The sequence below is a fragment of the Girardinichthys multiradiatus genome, chromosome 23, assembly GCF_021462225.1.
Source record: "Girardinichthys multiradiatus isolate DD_20200921_A chromosome 23, DD_fGirMul_XY1, whole genome shotgun sequence".
NCBI lineage: Eukaryota > Metazoa > Chordata > Actinopteri > Cyprinodontiformes > Goodeidae > Girardinichthys > Girardinichthys multiradiatus.
The window spans coordinates 33,745,110-33,760,517 of NC_061815.1; the positions used below are offsets into that span (position 1 = coordinate 33,745,110).

At 37.9% G+C, this 15,408-nt stretch overlaps 1 long non-coding RNA gene across 1 annotated transcript; it reads left to right on the plus strand.

Moving 5' to 3' along the window:
* The first annotated feature begins 1,570 nt into the window (after window positions 1-1,570).
* Window positions 1,571-10,483, plus strand: LOC124860905. The gene is made up of 4 exons (XR_007036491.1): window positions 1,571-1,694; window positions 1,782-1,877; window positions 9,422-9,524; window positions 10,018-10,483. It is a non-coding gene; the product is annotated as an uncharacterized LOC124860905 (long non-coding RNA).
* The last annotated feature ends 4,925 nt before the right edge of the window (window positions 10,484-15,408 follow it).

The window sequence follows — 15,408 nt, forward strand, 5'->3', positions numbered from 1 at the left end:
CTGCATATATGTAAGCCTCTGGAGCAACAATGAAGGACAAAGTTTAAACAGCTGATACAAAAGAAATTGCAGTGCTTGTAATGCCAATAATACTTAGCACTGGAACAACTAGCAATCCCTGTCACAAAGGGGTGGTTCTCGAAGAGGACCCGAGTGCAGACAGGCAGGCAGAGGCAACATGGTAACTGGAAATGTTTAATAATAAAAAGAGAGACTTACAGGGCAAACATGAAAGCAAGCATGGACTTGGCAGGGGAAAAGTCACGGACTAGCTTAGCATGACAAACAGCCGTGGACATGGACAGGCTTGGCTAACCGTATTCTCCATCAAGGAGTGAACAGAATAGAAGAGTAAATATAGGGCACGACACAGGTGGAAACAGTGAGACTGATGCGCATGGAGTAGGTGGACTGAATGAAGCTGATTATGGTCTGACAGCAGCAGGAAGTGGTAACTAAAACATTACTGGAACTAAACAGAAATCCAAAGACACAATCTAATCAAAAGAAAAGCTTCCAAATGTAACAGAACTAAATGCACCATACACAGAAAGAAACACAACCTAAAGGAATTAACTAAAGCACCACCACACATTATGGTATAACACAAAATGCTTCAAAGAGGTCACAACTATGGAATGACATCACACCAGAGTTGAATGTTTTCTTGTTGCGAGTCACAGAACCAATGGCATGTGCAGGTGTTGTGCTGCTTACTACCATAAGTGAATCAAGCCAAAAAATGTAATGATTTGCAGATGTTTGAGTTTTGTTTTGGGTTTTCTTCTTATCGTGATTGTTTCTATTTTCCAGGTCATGCATTAGTTCATGCCTTGTTCACACGGCAAGATAATTATCACGATTTTTGACGCATTCTTCCTCTCACGACAGTCTTAAAGATGCCCCAATTATCATGATGGACCTTACGAGATATTTCTTCTTTGTGTGGTGTGTTATGAGTGATCAAGTCTGCTCAGAAGGATTTCAGGACCGCTTTGACCTCAAGATGAAGATATTCAACATGTTGGATTGTCTTGGCCTGATATCCTAGCGTGTGGGGTGTTGCCTGAAGACAAATCTCAATGAAATATCAGAACAGAGAACAATGTAAACGGTGTACAACGACGTTTCACAAGAAGAAAAAACAAAACACAACTCACCTCAATATGATAGCGTAGCAAGTAGAGACCATGTTCGCTGTCTTACTGTCTCCACTCCATTAACCAATGCCTTTTCTTTCTGTAATGTTTCTTCTCTGTTAAAATTATTCCATAAAATATTATCATTGCTTCTTTCTCATCAGCCATGTTTAATCTTGAGAGGTTTTGTGAGATTTCCCGTCTGACATCTGAATGTTTGTGAGTGAAATCTGTTCGTGTGTGGTGTGTTGTGCTTGCCATGTGGCTGTACACCACTCACTGTAGAACCAAACCTGTTTTATGTACGATTTTTTTATCGCCATGTGTTGGAGTCTCTAAAGTTTTGAAAATCAACAACAAGTTTAAAATCTTGCCATGGGAACTAACCAGGGATGAAGATTCTTTCTTGTGTCTTACTGTTTATGATGCATTTTATATCTGTTACATCTGTGAGATTTTCCTTTGGTTAGATCGTTTCCTTGCATCTCTGTTCAGCTCATTCATGTTTTTAGTCACCACTCCCTGCGACAGGCAGCCCACAATCAGCTTCATCCGGTCCAACTGCTTCATGCCAATCAGTTTCTCTGTTTTTACCTGTGCCATACTCTTTATTTACTCTGTTGTTCTGTCTACTCCTTGCAGAAACATACCGTTGGTCATGCCAAGCCTGTCTACGGCTGTTCTGCCCATGTCAAGTCTGCCTATGTTTGTGTCTGCATCTGCCACGTCCCACCTGCTGTGAGTTTTTTATTTATTATTTATAAAAATGTTTTACTTACTGGATGAATTTAAGTGTGAAAAGTATTTATTTTATGAACTCCAGAGCTAAATACAATCTGTTATTGACTGTAGGTTACCTAATAGTGGAATCCCAAAGGTAACTGGGAGATACAGAGAAATAAATAGGAAAGACAGCATCTAAACGTTGAGGGATAGGGGCTATCTTGGCTGTGGCTTAGCATAGACATGTACCTAGATGACAAATACTCTCCCCCATCAGTTTTCAAGTTGGTATTATCGAAGATGTAGGAAAATATTAAAAGTGTAGATGAACTGGGATTATTCTTCTATATAGTGATGATTTTTTTATTATTGTTGTTACATCAGCTGTTGAGTTTTGTTCTTTATTAGACATTTGTGCACCATGCCGTGTGATAAGGTCAAGAGAAACAAATTAAATGATTAGATACTTAAATTAGGGCTGCTCAGCAACCTCTAACCCCTCCGAAATTCTGACTTCAATGGGTGTCCTTGTTGTATTTTTAAATGGGAACTTGTAGAATCAGACTTCTAAGTGCAAGGGGAACAAACCATTTTTAGAGCTGGTGAACAGGGTAAAAGCTTAATGGTTTGTTCATAAGTAATGAGAAAAAGCTACATCTTAATCTATGTATGGACATAATGTGCATCTGTAGCTCAGACAAAAACAGCATAAAACATTGCATACGCATGAAATTATGACTGTGACAACATGCTTTCGGATTATGAAGGTTTTCTATCTTATGAAGCTGTCCTAGATGAAATTAAGTCATTTTGGGGCCCTAGGGCAGCAGGAAGCCCTAAGCAGATGCAGTGTATGTTTATTCCTCAGGCCAACTCAGGCAGACTAATTACAGAAAGGTGAAGCTGCATCTTTGTGTGGCAACCTGGCTGCAACAAACACTGCATGGCAGTAATCAGGACTTCCTGCTTTGTCTGGGTAGTTTAATTAGTTTTACTCTCAAAAAATAAATGGAACACAAAAATCTGTGACATGTCTATATTTTTAGATATTTTGATGCTTTTCTTTCCTGCAGTCTGTGAGTCATCTTTTGTGAATGTGTGTGTGCTTTATGTGGGCATCAGTCCACCTACAGATGGCCGGGCTCTCGCTCGTCTGTCACACTCTGATTGGCTGCTTCACTGCTGCTGGAAGCTTCAGCTGCAAATCTGACAGACATTTCACGTGACAACACAAACACACGCAGTCGGTGAACACCATCACAGAATCTGTGCACCGCAGAATCACAATAACTTTAAAAAAATGCTTTAATTTCACTGTGGTGTTTGTAAGGACTTAGATGTATTTTTCAATCTACATTTTATTACATTTTGCAAGAAATGTTTTTTGAGTTTTCAAGTACATACCACCCACTGAATTATTTACAATTCCTCACTATTTTAAGTGCAGGAAAATCTTTAAGATTCACCTTAAACATTCTTGAACTTGACTTTGTGAAAGAAGTGAGAAGTGTACATTCTGATCATCATGAGCATGAATGTCATTTATTATTTATTTGAACCATTTTCTACCCAGGCCGAATGATTATGCAACTGCCATGTTTTTTAAAAAGAAAAAAAACAAGAACTGGGTGCACAAATTTAAATTTGTTGTGTAATTTATCCAATCCACAAGGACTCAAAGTAATACATACACATATAAACCAGCACTAATATTTTGGTAAATGTCTTTCAGCAAGTTGCAGCTTTCCCACACACATTTTATAACCACCAACAAGGTTCTGGTGTTTTTCTGGTTCAATATTTGACCATTCTGGTGGACTGCTCTTCATCCATTTCAAAACCACTTTGGATGCGTGTTTGGAGCCATTATTGTGTTGGAACACCGGATTATGACCCAGTTTCAACCATCTAGCTTTTGCTTTTTGAGAAATTAAAAAAAATTCCATGTAGCTCTACTTTCTCATTAATTCGTCTTGCAACGGCACAGTGCAGTACAGTACCACTAGCAGGACAACATTTCCTCTGCATGAAGTTACCACCACCATGTTTAACAGTTGATCCAGTGTCCTCTGGGCTGAAAACTTCTATTTGGTGCCTTCATACCTTTTGTCATTGTCGTCAAAAAGCTGAACCCTTTTCTCATCTGAATAAAAGTCATATGGTGACGTAAAACGATGATCCTGGAGTCCACAGTTGTTAGGAAATGGCTCCAAACATTTCTTTAACTTCTGTAAATCATTCTCAGATCTTCACAAAGTTTCTTACACGTTTTCATCATTGTATTGGCCAAACCAATGACTGAGGTCAAACTGTGAATCAGCTGCTCTCAATGCCTTAGTTAATACACCATGTCAAGCTAAAAACACTTCGATTTAGATGAATGTATGCATGTCTATTTGAGCTTCTATGCATAATTTTGTCACCGATTGGATTAGAGGTTAGATCCACAATTTGGTCAAACTAAGCACTGATTTTCAATTTGTAACAAATTAAAAATCGAATTAATTATTATAAGCCCCAAACTAATATCCCTGATGAATGAATGGAAATTTATGACTGCAGCTGTTATCATATCACAAGCTTAGGTTTAACCACTTAAAATTTTATTAGGAAGAAAATGTTTTTTCAAGTTTTTTCAATTTGCACAACATTAATTTACAACGATAAACAAAGCCATTTTTACAACAGTAATGAATAAAAATTCCAGTCATTTCTTTCCAGGAAAAAAAATATTAGCTGGTTCTTTAGCTAGCTTTTAGCTGGTGATTCGGTGTCAGAAAAAAGTCAGACATTAGATTTCTTAAAGTTCCTTTTAGATTGCAGCTCAAAGTCAAAAAAGTGACTGGTGGCTGAATGCAGATATTATAAAAATGTTTCTATTTTATTTGTGAAAATCAAAGGAGGTTTGCCACAGTGAGAACAAGTAGAAGGCATATTCTGCTGGGGTTTTGAAGTCTGAGTTCACGTGAACTTGGCAGAAGAAGGAAAGGTGAGAACACCATAAACTTTCCCTACTTCTCCTGCTTTTTGTAAGATAGAATATTCCCTGATCTGGGAGGGAATCCTTTTTAAATATTTATAAATAATATGTTTATAAACGCTGTGTTTTGTTGTAAAATTGCATCTGTTTTGACAGGGAAACAAATTGTTGGTCTTTGTGTGGCCAGTGGAGGGCGCCATGCTGTTTATTATGAGCTGTAGTGTCACTGCTGGTGGCGTTAAACACCTTTAGTCTACTGATCTTCATTCACAAACAGGTGCAAACAGGTTTATAAATTGTTCCTGTAGAGAAAAAGATAAGACTCAGCCAAATAATTATTTTACTCAAAGGGTTTGGTTAAAAAAATAATTACATCTTACTAACACATTGCTAAATACTTTGGATTTCACAAAGATGATTTTCAACTTTTAGTCTGGAGTTTTCCACGTTTAAAAGCTGATGCAAGTATCTATCCCATGAGATGGTGCAGTATTGTGTCTAGATATAGCAATCAACTTGGCAAGAAAACATTTTTAATTGGATCTTTAGGCTCTGTGTTACCAGCGGGCGGTAACAAAGACACAATTTGTTCCAATTTCTATGGTTAAATCAGGGAAAATCCCCTTAGATGACACGGTTTGACAGAAACAAAATAGGATTTTAGCAGCAGGGAAAAAGATGTCACCTCAAAATCTTTGCTTTGGTTGTTTTCCAAACAATTGAAACATTTGCAGCACTGTGATTCCTTCATTTTTAAACACAAATTCACCAACTGGTCTTTTTTACTTACCAATACAGATTCACTCTTTTCTTTGAGGTCCAAAGTACTGATTCTGATTATTTCTCAAGTCTAAAACACATCCAAACTCATTTTATGATTTTTTTAAAAACATTTTTATTAAAGAATTAAATAAAAAGAAATCAGAATAAAAGAGGTATTATTTTAAAATAAAGTGATTACAAGATTTTTGCAGTTGTTGCATCAAAGCTTGTGTTCCTAGCTTTTATCTGATTTTAGTTCAACTCAAAGTGTTACAGGAACATTACAGACTGAATAAAGTGTGATTTTATGTTTTGATGCAGTTAATTAGGAGGAACCCAAAAGGTGTTCTATTAGACTGAGATCTGGTGACTGTGGAGACCATTGGAGTACATTGAGCTCAAACCCGTTTGAGATGATTTGTGATATGGTGTGTTAATCTGCCACATATAACCATCAGAGTACGCTGTGGTAACAAGGGGATGGACATGGACAGCAACAATACTCAGGCTAGCAGTGGAGTTTAAATTATGCTCAGATGGTACTGAAGAACCCAGTATGTGCCAAGAAAACATCCTCCATACCATTACACCACCAGCAGCAGCCTAAACCATTGATGCAAGGAAGGATAGATCAGTGCTGTCATGTTTGCACTGAATTTTGACCCTGTCATCTGGATGTTGCACTTTAAATCGAGATTCATTGGACTCAGTTTATCTAATCCAGTACTGTCCTAGTTTGGAGGAGCTTCTGTGTATTGTAGCCTTAGTTTACTGTTGTTAGCTGACAGGAGTGGCTCTCAGTGTGGGCTTCTGCCTCTGTAGCCAATCTACTTCAAGGTCCTACATGTTGTCAGTTCAGAGATAGCATTATGCATACCTTGGTTGTAACAAGTGATTATTTGAGCAACTGTTGCCTTTCTATCATCTTGAACCAGTCTATTCTCATCAGACCTCTATTGCAATTTTGTGGATGTAAATGCATCTACAAGGCATTTTCATCTAAAAAATTGCTTCTCATCTTCTCACTCCTCTTTTTTTTTGGACAATTCCTTGTAAACCAAAGACATGGCTCTGCATAATTATCCCAGTAGATCAGTAGTTTCTCAGACCCGCCTGTCTGGCATTCCATTGGCTCAGGACTCACTTTGGGTTTGCCTGATAACAGGAAGCATGTGTGGAACACCATTGTCCTGGAGGGCTGATGTTAGAACCAGTGGGTAGGTGAGGATCCAAATTAGACCATTCCTGTAGAGTATTTATCATTCCTTGTCACTATAACTGGAATGATAAATATTAAATTTTTTTATTATAATTTTTTAATGACAAGGACATATGCTTCTTGGAAGGCGAAATAAGTAATGTACAAAACCCTTTTAACCTGTTAAGCCCTAAGGGTTTTAGAAGCAATTTCCACCTGAAATTACATGCCTGAAGTAACATACCTGAAATAAATCAGGTATAGCTCCATGGCATCTGGTATTATGTCTGATTTATGTGTGATCAAATCAAAAATAAAAATAAATATACACACCACACACAGCTTAACAGGTTAAACGGTCTGTAATTTTTCCTGAGTGACACATGAAATTGTTCTGTTAGACACACACACATTATATATGTATATAATGTGCTATGTATACATACTTTTTTTTTCAACGAATTTTGTGTTTTGTTCTTAGTGTTAAGTAATAATCAGCGTTCAGAACAGAATCAGCACTGAGTGAGTGGCTGAATATTGTTAAAGTGTGAGAAGAGTGTACAGTACATCCCCGACTCTCCCCCCACCACCACCTGTAAAGCCAAAGCCCCTGGCCCACGGCGGCCTCAGTGTGGAGTTACGACATTTTTGGCATAGCAGTGCTGCAGGTAAAAACACGTTGCTGTGAAATGTAGTTTAGTTAATGATGTACCTCCTGCAGCAATTTGTTCTCCCCAACAGCACACGAATTAATGTTTAGGAGATGACTGTAGGTCTGCATTGCCTCCAACCATAACTGACAACTTAGGCGAGTAAGGCCGTGGTTTCCAGTTAGAAGGCTGAAAAAAAAGGGAAGGGGGGTCCCCTGCAAAAATTTCAGCTTTGATTTACAAAAAGTTTCCCAATTACAGGCTGATGAGTCTATGTTTCACTCGGAAATCTTTCAAGTGGCTGTCTGATCACGTCTGTTAGTTGCTGATGAGCAGTCATGGTCGGAAGTTTATATACTCGTCATAGACATAAAAGTTACAGTAGTATCAGGCTTTCAGTGACTTCTTTGAACTGTACCAGCATCAACAGGTTTTACATTAACTAAATGACAGTAGTATTTAAAGTGTAGAAAAGTCGATTAAATGTCAAACTCTGAAAGAGTTAAGAGGAAACTGTATCTAATGTTCAGATAAAGAGAAACCCTTAAAGGAAAATGTGTCACTATGTCACATCACCACAGACTATAAAGCTGCTTTTTAACTATCCAGAATCAGTTTTGGACTTCAGGTTATTTATCAGATTAGCACATGGATGAATAAAAGGTATGTTTATTACTCCTGACCACCAGAACAATGTTTTAGCTGGTAATCATGGTGGTTGGAGCATTGTGCTCTGGGCTGTTCAGCTGGAAGAGGTGGTAGAAAGATTAAAAATGAATTATACCTCAAAACGTCAAACCATTAGTCAACATCTCCGTTAAGGAAATGACTCATAACAAGAACGAAGCTTACTTTAAAGTTCTTATGTGCAATATTGTAATCCTTAACAAGATGGTGTTAGAACCAAACCTAAACAAATTCTAAATACATGAGTAAAAAGGAAGTTTCTATAAACTTCAGTTATATAGAAACTCCTTGTTTCTATATAACATTTGGAATCCAGCTAAGTTGTATATAGACCTTTTTCTGTTTCATTTCACTAAATATTCAATATACTGCATTTACATTTTTTACTTCTTTTGGATCCTAAAACGTGTGTATCGAACTTTTAATCTCACATTTCCAAAACCCTGTTTCCTTGTGCATCATGGATCAACAGTCTGAAACTGTAAATGTTGTCCCTCTTCAGTCTAATCAAATGAAGAAATAACAGTTGAGTCAACAAAAGAACTTTGGTGACAAGTGAGAATATCTGCACCAGCACGTCTGAACTGCTGTAAACTAGAAAACTCTGTTTGTTTTGGGAGCCTGGTGTGTTACTGTGAGGCTTCTTATCAGGCAACAACTCACCAATGACATCGAGTCATAGACGAGTCAAGGTGTTGACAGAACAGTGAACATTTGTGTTGTCATTGTAGGAAGACACTGACATTATCCAGTTTAGAATAATCTGTCCTAACAAGCCTCTGATAGATGTTACTGACAACATCAGGAGGTCAGTTAGGATGTTGATTTGGTCTCTGGGAGGAGGGTTAGGTTTCTAACAGGTGTTTCAGGGAAAACGTTTACAGGTCGATAGAGGTTCTGAGGGAAAAGGAGGTCTGTTGCAAGCTGCAGCTTTGATCTTCTTATGGCTGCTACCTTTCAGGGGTGCCACAAAGGACCATCTGCCCCCATCTCACCCAATGCCCAGCATCATCCACTGACACCCCAACCCTCTACATATCCTCCACAGCATCCACAAACATTCTCCATCTCCATGGTCATCCTCTTTTCCTCCCTGACAGCTCTATATCGAGCATCCTTTAGCCAATGCATCCACTATCCCTCCTCTGGACAATGTCCAAACCAAATCAATCACACCTCACTGACCTGTCCTCTTAATGTACTAATTCTGATCCTGTCTATTTGGTTTCTTCCAGTAAAAACAGGTTTTCCACCTCCAGTTCTGTATCTGTCTTTATTTCAGTGCAACCGTCTCTTAACCAAACATCTTCACCTGCAAGAAAAACTGCAGCTGAGAAAATATTGCAGATGAAATAACATCTTTCTGGGTCATCAACAACTTCAAGGTGTGTGGTTCAGCTGCAGTGACGAAAGCTTCTAGACTTCTAAGTGTGTCCGATAATGTCCAGGTCTGTGCTCTACTGAGGGGTGCCCAAAAGTAATCATGTTGCCACCAGTGCAGAGCTTGTTCAAAATTGGCAGTAGTTCTCAAAAAGCAGGTGGATAGACAAAAGCCAAAAAATTGTAATGAACTCCAAGCTATTCAAAGAAAAGAACTGGTCACCATCAGTCAGGATTTCATCCAGAAGTTGCTATCTAGCATGCAGCATGCAGAGGTTATCAGTAGGAAAATTCAATAAAATGACTTTTTAAGATCCAAGTTAGTATGTTTTCCAAGGAGCCACTGGACTTTCAGTCAAAAATCCTAAATTAGTTATAGTATTTGTTAAAGATGTAATTTCCCACATTATTTATTTCAGTAGTGTATTTTGCTGCTTTTACTATGTGAAGCATGTGAAGAGTTTCTATGCTGTCACCAGCTCTCTCCCTGTTTTACAGCCAAGAATCACAAAGTGCTCATTAGTGTCAGAGAGAGGAACACTTGAGTCATTCATCAAATGAGCGACAGGAAGCATGGTGACACTCTGCTCAGATCAAACACACCAACTGCAGCAGAAAGCAGACAAACCTGAGCTCTTTATTAGCTGCCCTTCAAAGGAAAACGTCCAACAACGCTCAACTTCACAAAAGAAGCCCAATGTTCTCTTCATTCCAGCAATGATTTATTTTCCTCTTGTTCATTTCTCATTGCAGTAGGGAAATGCTTGTCTCTTTGCATGCCCAGAAAGTAAAGTTTTGTCCAGACAAACACGTTTCTTCACATCTAACTTGATTATAAAGTAACACATCATATATTACTGTGAAACAAGCAGTAGGAGGTCAAGCAAGAAGTTGATGAAGACTCTGATGAACACTGTGTCTCAGCATGACCTGAGCTGCCACCTGGACCTGCATGTAAATGACCTCCACATATCCAAGCTGAAAAACAATGAACCAGCATGTAGCACTGTGGACACGTCCACACAGACATTTGAGAGACAATACGTGTTTGATGGACTCAAAGTCCCAAGTAAGTAGAGAGAAGAACGTCTCAGAGGATTTTTTTTTTTTTTATTCATTATTGGCGGCGCTTCCCTTTGGTTCAATGTGAAATATTATAAATTATTGTCTGACATACAGATGTGTGAATGTGATCCAATACAGTCAAAACTTTATTTCTGTGTCAGTTTCAGGTTTACATTTAAATTGCATTTTTACCCAATCAGTACTATGGAGGGGCAATCCTGCCGTAAGTAAGAATATATACAGAAATAATTAAATGACTCAATAAAATAATTACTTGGCCAAAAAGTAGCTAGAAATATAAATGAGTGCACCATTAAATGCAACAAATAATAAAATTAAGAGATTTATTCAATAATTGATCAATTCATCAAATATAAATATATATACATTTCTATTTTAATCCACAATTTTTATTTAAACCACCAATCATATGTTTTCTTAAATTCTATATTTTTTCTGTTTATTTAATAGAAGTTAATTTCTGGCTGTTTTATTTTTCAACCAAATATATTTACAGTGGTGCAGTTGGTAGCAGTGTTGCCTTGCAGCAAGAAGGTCCTGGGTTCAATTCCCAGCCTGGGTCTTTCTGCATGGAGTTTGCATGTTCTCCCCGTGCATGTGTGGGTTCTCACCGGGTACTCTGGCTTCCTCCCACAGTCCAAAGACATGCCTGTTAGGTTAATTGGTCACTCTAAATTGACCTTAGGTGTATGAATGAGTGTGTGCATGGTTGTTTGTGTGTTGCCCTGCGATGGACTGGCGACCTGTCCAGGGTGTACCCTGCCTCTCGCCCATAGACTGCTGGAGATAGGCACCAGCTCCCCTGCGACCCACTATGGAATAAGCGGTATAGAAAATGACTGACTGACTATATTTAAAATGTGTTTTTTTCCCTAAAAAATAAACAATTTTTCAAATTATTTTACAGTTCTTTTAATTGATATATTTTCTCCTCTAATACATCCCAGTTGTATTTTTTTACCCAACAGATTTTCCTGAGCCCATTTTTTTCAGTCTTTCATTTTTACATTCCTTGGTTGCTGTATTCCCTTTTCCATTTCAACATACATCTGATAATACGGAAACAAAGGGGGCGAGACAGAAACAGTCTTTGGAACAGCGTTACCGCCTCATCTTCTCTCCTATTGGCTGAGGTCAAGCCTCTAGAAGCTGTTATCTGACAGAGGGACAATGTGCATGGACACATGTGGGTCTTTGCAGCCAACAACAGAACATCTGCCTTTGAGGGCAGCCATTGTAAAGCGCGTATAAGGTAAAACCAACCAGTGAGATGTCATCCTCTACTGAAAATCAAATGGGTGGAGCTCAGGTTCAGTTGCTAGTTATGGGCGGGACTCAGGTAACGCTGCCAGGTGCCATTGTAATTGTGACGTCACAATTACACAGCTTTTGAAACTGCGCATTTTCTAGAAAAAATGAAACATTGGTTCATATCCAAAAAATGGCTAAATGTTTTTTTTTTTTTTTCATTTGGACTTTTTGTAGAAGCAAAGACCGAAATGGAAGTATAAAATAATCAAAAAGTGAATTTTGCATAATAAGTCCCCTATAATTTTATCAAAAATTGTAGATTGGTGCAGATGTGAGAAATCAGAATTATTTTAGTTCCCAATAGATTTTGTAATTGTTCTCTAAGCTGTCCTGTAACTCTTCTTTGATGTGCTGATTTTCCCTTCTGGACAAGCTCACAGGATCTTTATTGCACGTCTCAGGTGTTGACAGCTTTTATCAGGAGGGGGCTGCTCAGGTGTACGTGTCTTGGTGATAGATACTCCCTTTGTCTCCAGGTGTGTGTTGCTAAGAGGCACTCGATCATTTCTTCTCATTTCTGCAGCACAGACTTTGTGTGTGTGTGTGTGCATGTATGTGTGTGTTTCATTCAAATGTGTGCATCCAGGTGAATCCTCGTCTGTGGCCTGGGGCTCTTCCTGTAGCAGCGTATGTTTCCACCCCCCAAGTGTGTGGGTACGTTAGAGATTTTAACTGGGACCATAACAGCTCCCAAGTGAAGACAATTAGCTGCTAAACACCTCCCTGCTCTCTGCTGTTTGTTTACTTGCCCACTGGGCCACCATCTTGGCTCTTTGTACTCAAATGTATTCACCTCTGTTACGCTAAACCGACAGGTCCTTCTGGAGAGTCTGCAAATGAAAAGAGGTTTATCTATGTAATGACACAAAGACAATGGTACCACAAACAGACAATGACCCCACTGGTTACTATCAATGTTTTTTCTGTTTTAAAAAGACAAAACAACTGATAAAAAAATACAAACACAAAATGCTAAAGGCATCCTGCCTTTTAATACTGAGCAAATACATAACCCTGCTTTAATAAAGGCTATGTGTAGCCTTGATGTTAAAATCCTGTCAAGGATATGTTGGCACATATTAAAATAATAAAGTGTCAGATATCCTACACACTGTGTTGTGCATAGGGTGGAGCTCAAATTTTTTTAAAAACTTTGAACTGAAATTTGCCGTTTTTACATGGGCAATTTAGGAGGGATGCAACTTATTTTGAAGTCATTTAACGGCACTCTGTTACGGAGTACATTAATTTACGTAGTTTTTTTAGGGCCAAACTTTGGATATTTCAACAGATGCAGTATTTCCCCTTAAGGTGTGCCCTCAGTGTCTGTGTGCAGGCAGCTGGGAAGCAGAGAAGCTCTTCAGCTTTTTGAGGACTCGTATTGGTAAGGTAGGCCTATGCGTCTTTCTTCACTTTAAACTTGACAATGCTGCCTTAGGCTTTGCTTTGTATGCAACTTGAACTAAAGGTTCAAGCTACAACCCTTAAAACTATCAGGTTATTTTGAAGGGTTTTTGCTGCACAGTTTTTTGTTTGTTTATGGACGAGAGACGAAAGACACGCACACAGGCTTCAGCTTTGAACTCTTCTATCCAACCAATCATGTGGGCAGGCAACAGACAGAGTGAAAAACAGAGTTTTGTTTACATAACTGAGAATTTGTCAGCTAAGTTGGTAAAACAGGATCAAGATCAAGAGGAACATTGTGATAGATACATTTCCAAAATTATTGAAAGGTAACCTGAATATTTGGATTTTATAAATTTAAAATTATTTTAAAAAATGCAGTTAGTGGTACTTTGGTTCTTTCAGTATTTGGCAGTTATTCAGAATTACTGTATTTTTTTTTTCTTGTTTTTCTTTTTTTTTTTTACGGTGCAAAAATAGTTTAAAAGGCAAAAATAAAACATCCTCCTGCCGAATCCCATCTGGGTTAACTTGATAAGAGAATTAAAAGTGACTGCAGTTTCAAACTGTTAAAAGTTGTGAATGAAAGCAGCTATTTTGTGAAATAAGCCATTATAAAATATATTTTATATTAGGAAAGGCAACAGGAGAGTAAATAATAGAAGGTAGGCAATGTCATAACCAACATGCAATTTGTGAATGATGTGATGACGTCTATTTATATATATATAATCTATATTTTACTTTATTTTAGAAAAAACATGATTAAAAAACAAGAACTAGTTCTTATTGGAGCTGTGAACTTAGTTCAAAATGTTTAGGTGGTGAACTTTGAAAGTTAAGTGATTCATTTTATATCTGACTGAACACAATTTAGAACTATTTCTTGTTAAGGATGAATTGGCACAGCACTGCCTACACAGGAGTAAATCCTGGCATTTACCACATAAATGGGTCAAAACCCATTATCAGAACTCCTAGCTAATCACTAAAGGTAGACACATAAACCACAACATGTACTTACTATCCTACGTTTTGTATTTTTGTATGCCTCCAAAATGTCAAACATTTCAATTCTTTCAATAGACATAAATGTTATTTAATAGTAAAATGAGGGAGAATTAAATGTAGTCATTTCAATGGGTTGTTATTTCCATTTACGGCAGCTAAAGTACAGAACTAACAAAAACTTAGTTTATGAATTCAGAGAAGTAATTTACTAATTAGATAGACATGTTATTTAAAAATGTATCTTATTTTCCTTTTTATTCTGTTGAAATTGCTCTCAAACTCAAATGCACTATGCTCATTCAGTCTATGCTTTTTAAGTTAAGATCGTTTATGAAGTGGACTAATTTCAACATTATGTGAATGACTGAATCTCCTTAATAGTATTTGAAAGTTTTTATTTCTTGTACTTTTACATTATTTTGAAATTTCAACTCAAACCATTTTGCTATCTGCTTCCCACCCTTGCTAAATCTATCTACCCCGTAAATAAAAGAAGTCCCCACCTGTTGTCCTAACTTCCTGCCTGCAGCTGTCTAAAAGCTCTGCCCATCTCTAACACTAAACTTGAAGGGGGATTTACTGCTACTTAGGTGGTAATATATTGACCTGGATACACAGGTGTCTTTCCAAAGTGGTCTAGATCAGATAAGGATGGACCCCTCCTTCCCTTTTCCCACCTCCAACACTTCAGTCTTCCTTCTGTCAACCAGCCCAGTTTACCCAGACTTTAAGAAGACAAAGAGCTCCAGAGAAAGATTTATGACCAGCACTGAGAAGTAACTCAAGGAAATTACATGTTTGCTGGAATTTCTCTCATACTGTGATTTAGTTGCAGGTGAAGATACAGTGACAGTAAAATCAACAACATGAAGCTGCTAGCCACAAAGTCCCTATCGGTGCCAACAATTGATTTAGGCTAATGATCTTATATATTTGTAACTGATCCCATTGTGTTTGGAATCAAGTTCAGTTAATGACACAGTATGGGCCAAGCTTCAGCTGTTTGAACGGATGGGCTCACATTTGACCCTGATGCTTCAGTCCTGTGGCTGCAGAACAAGCCCAAATCATCGG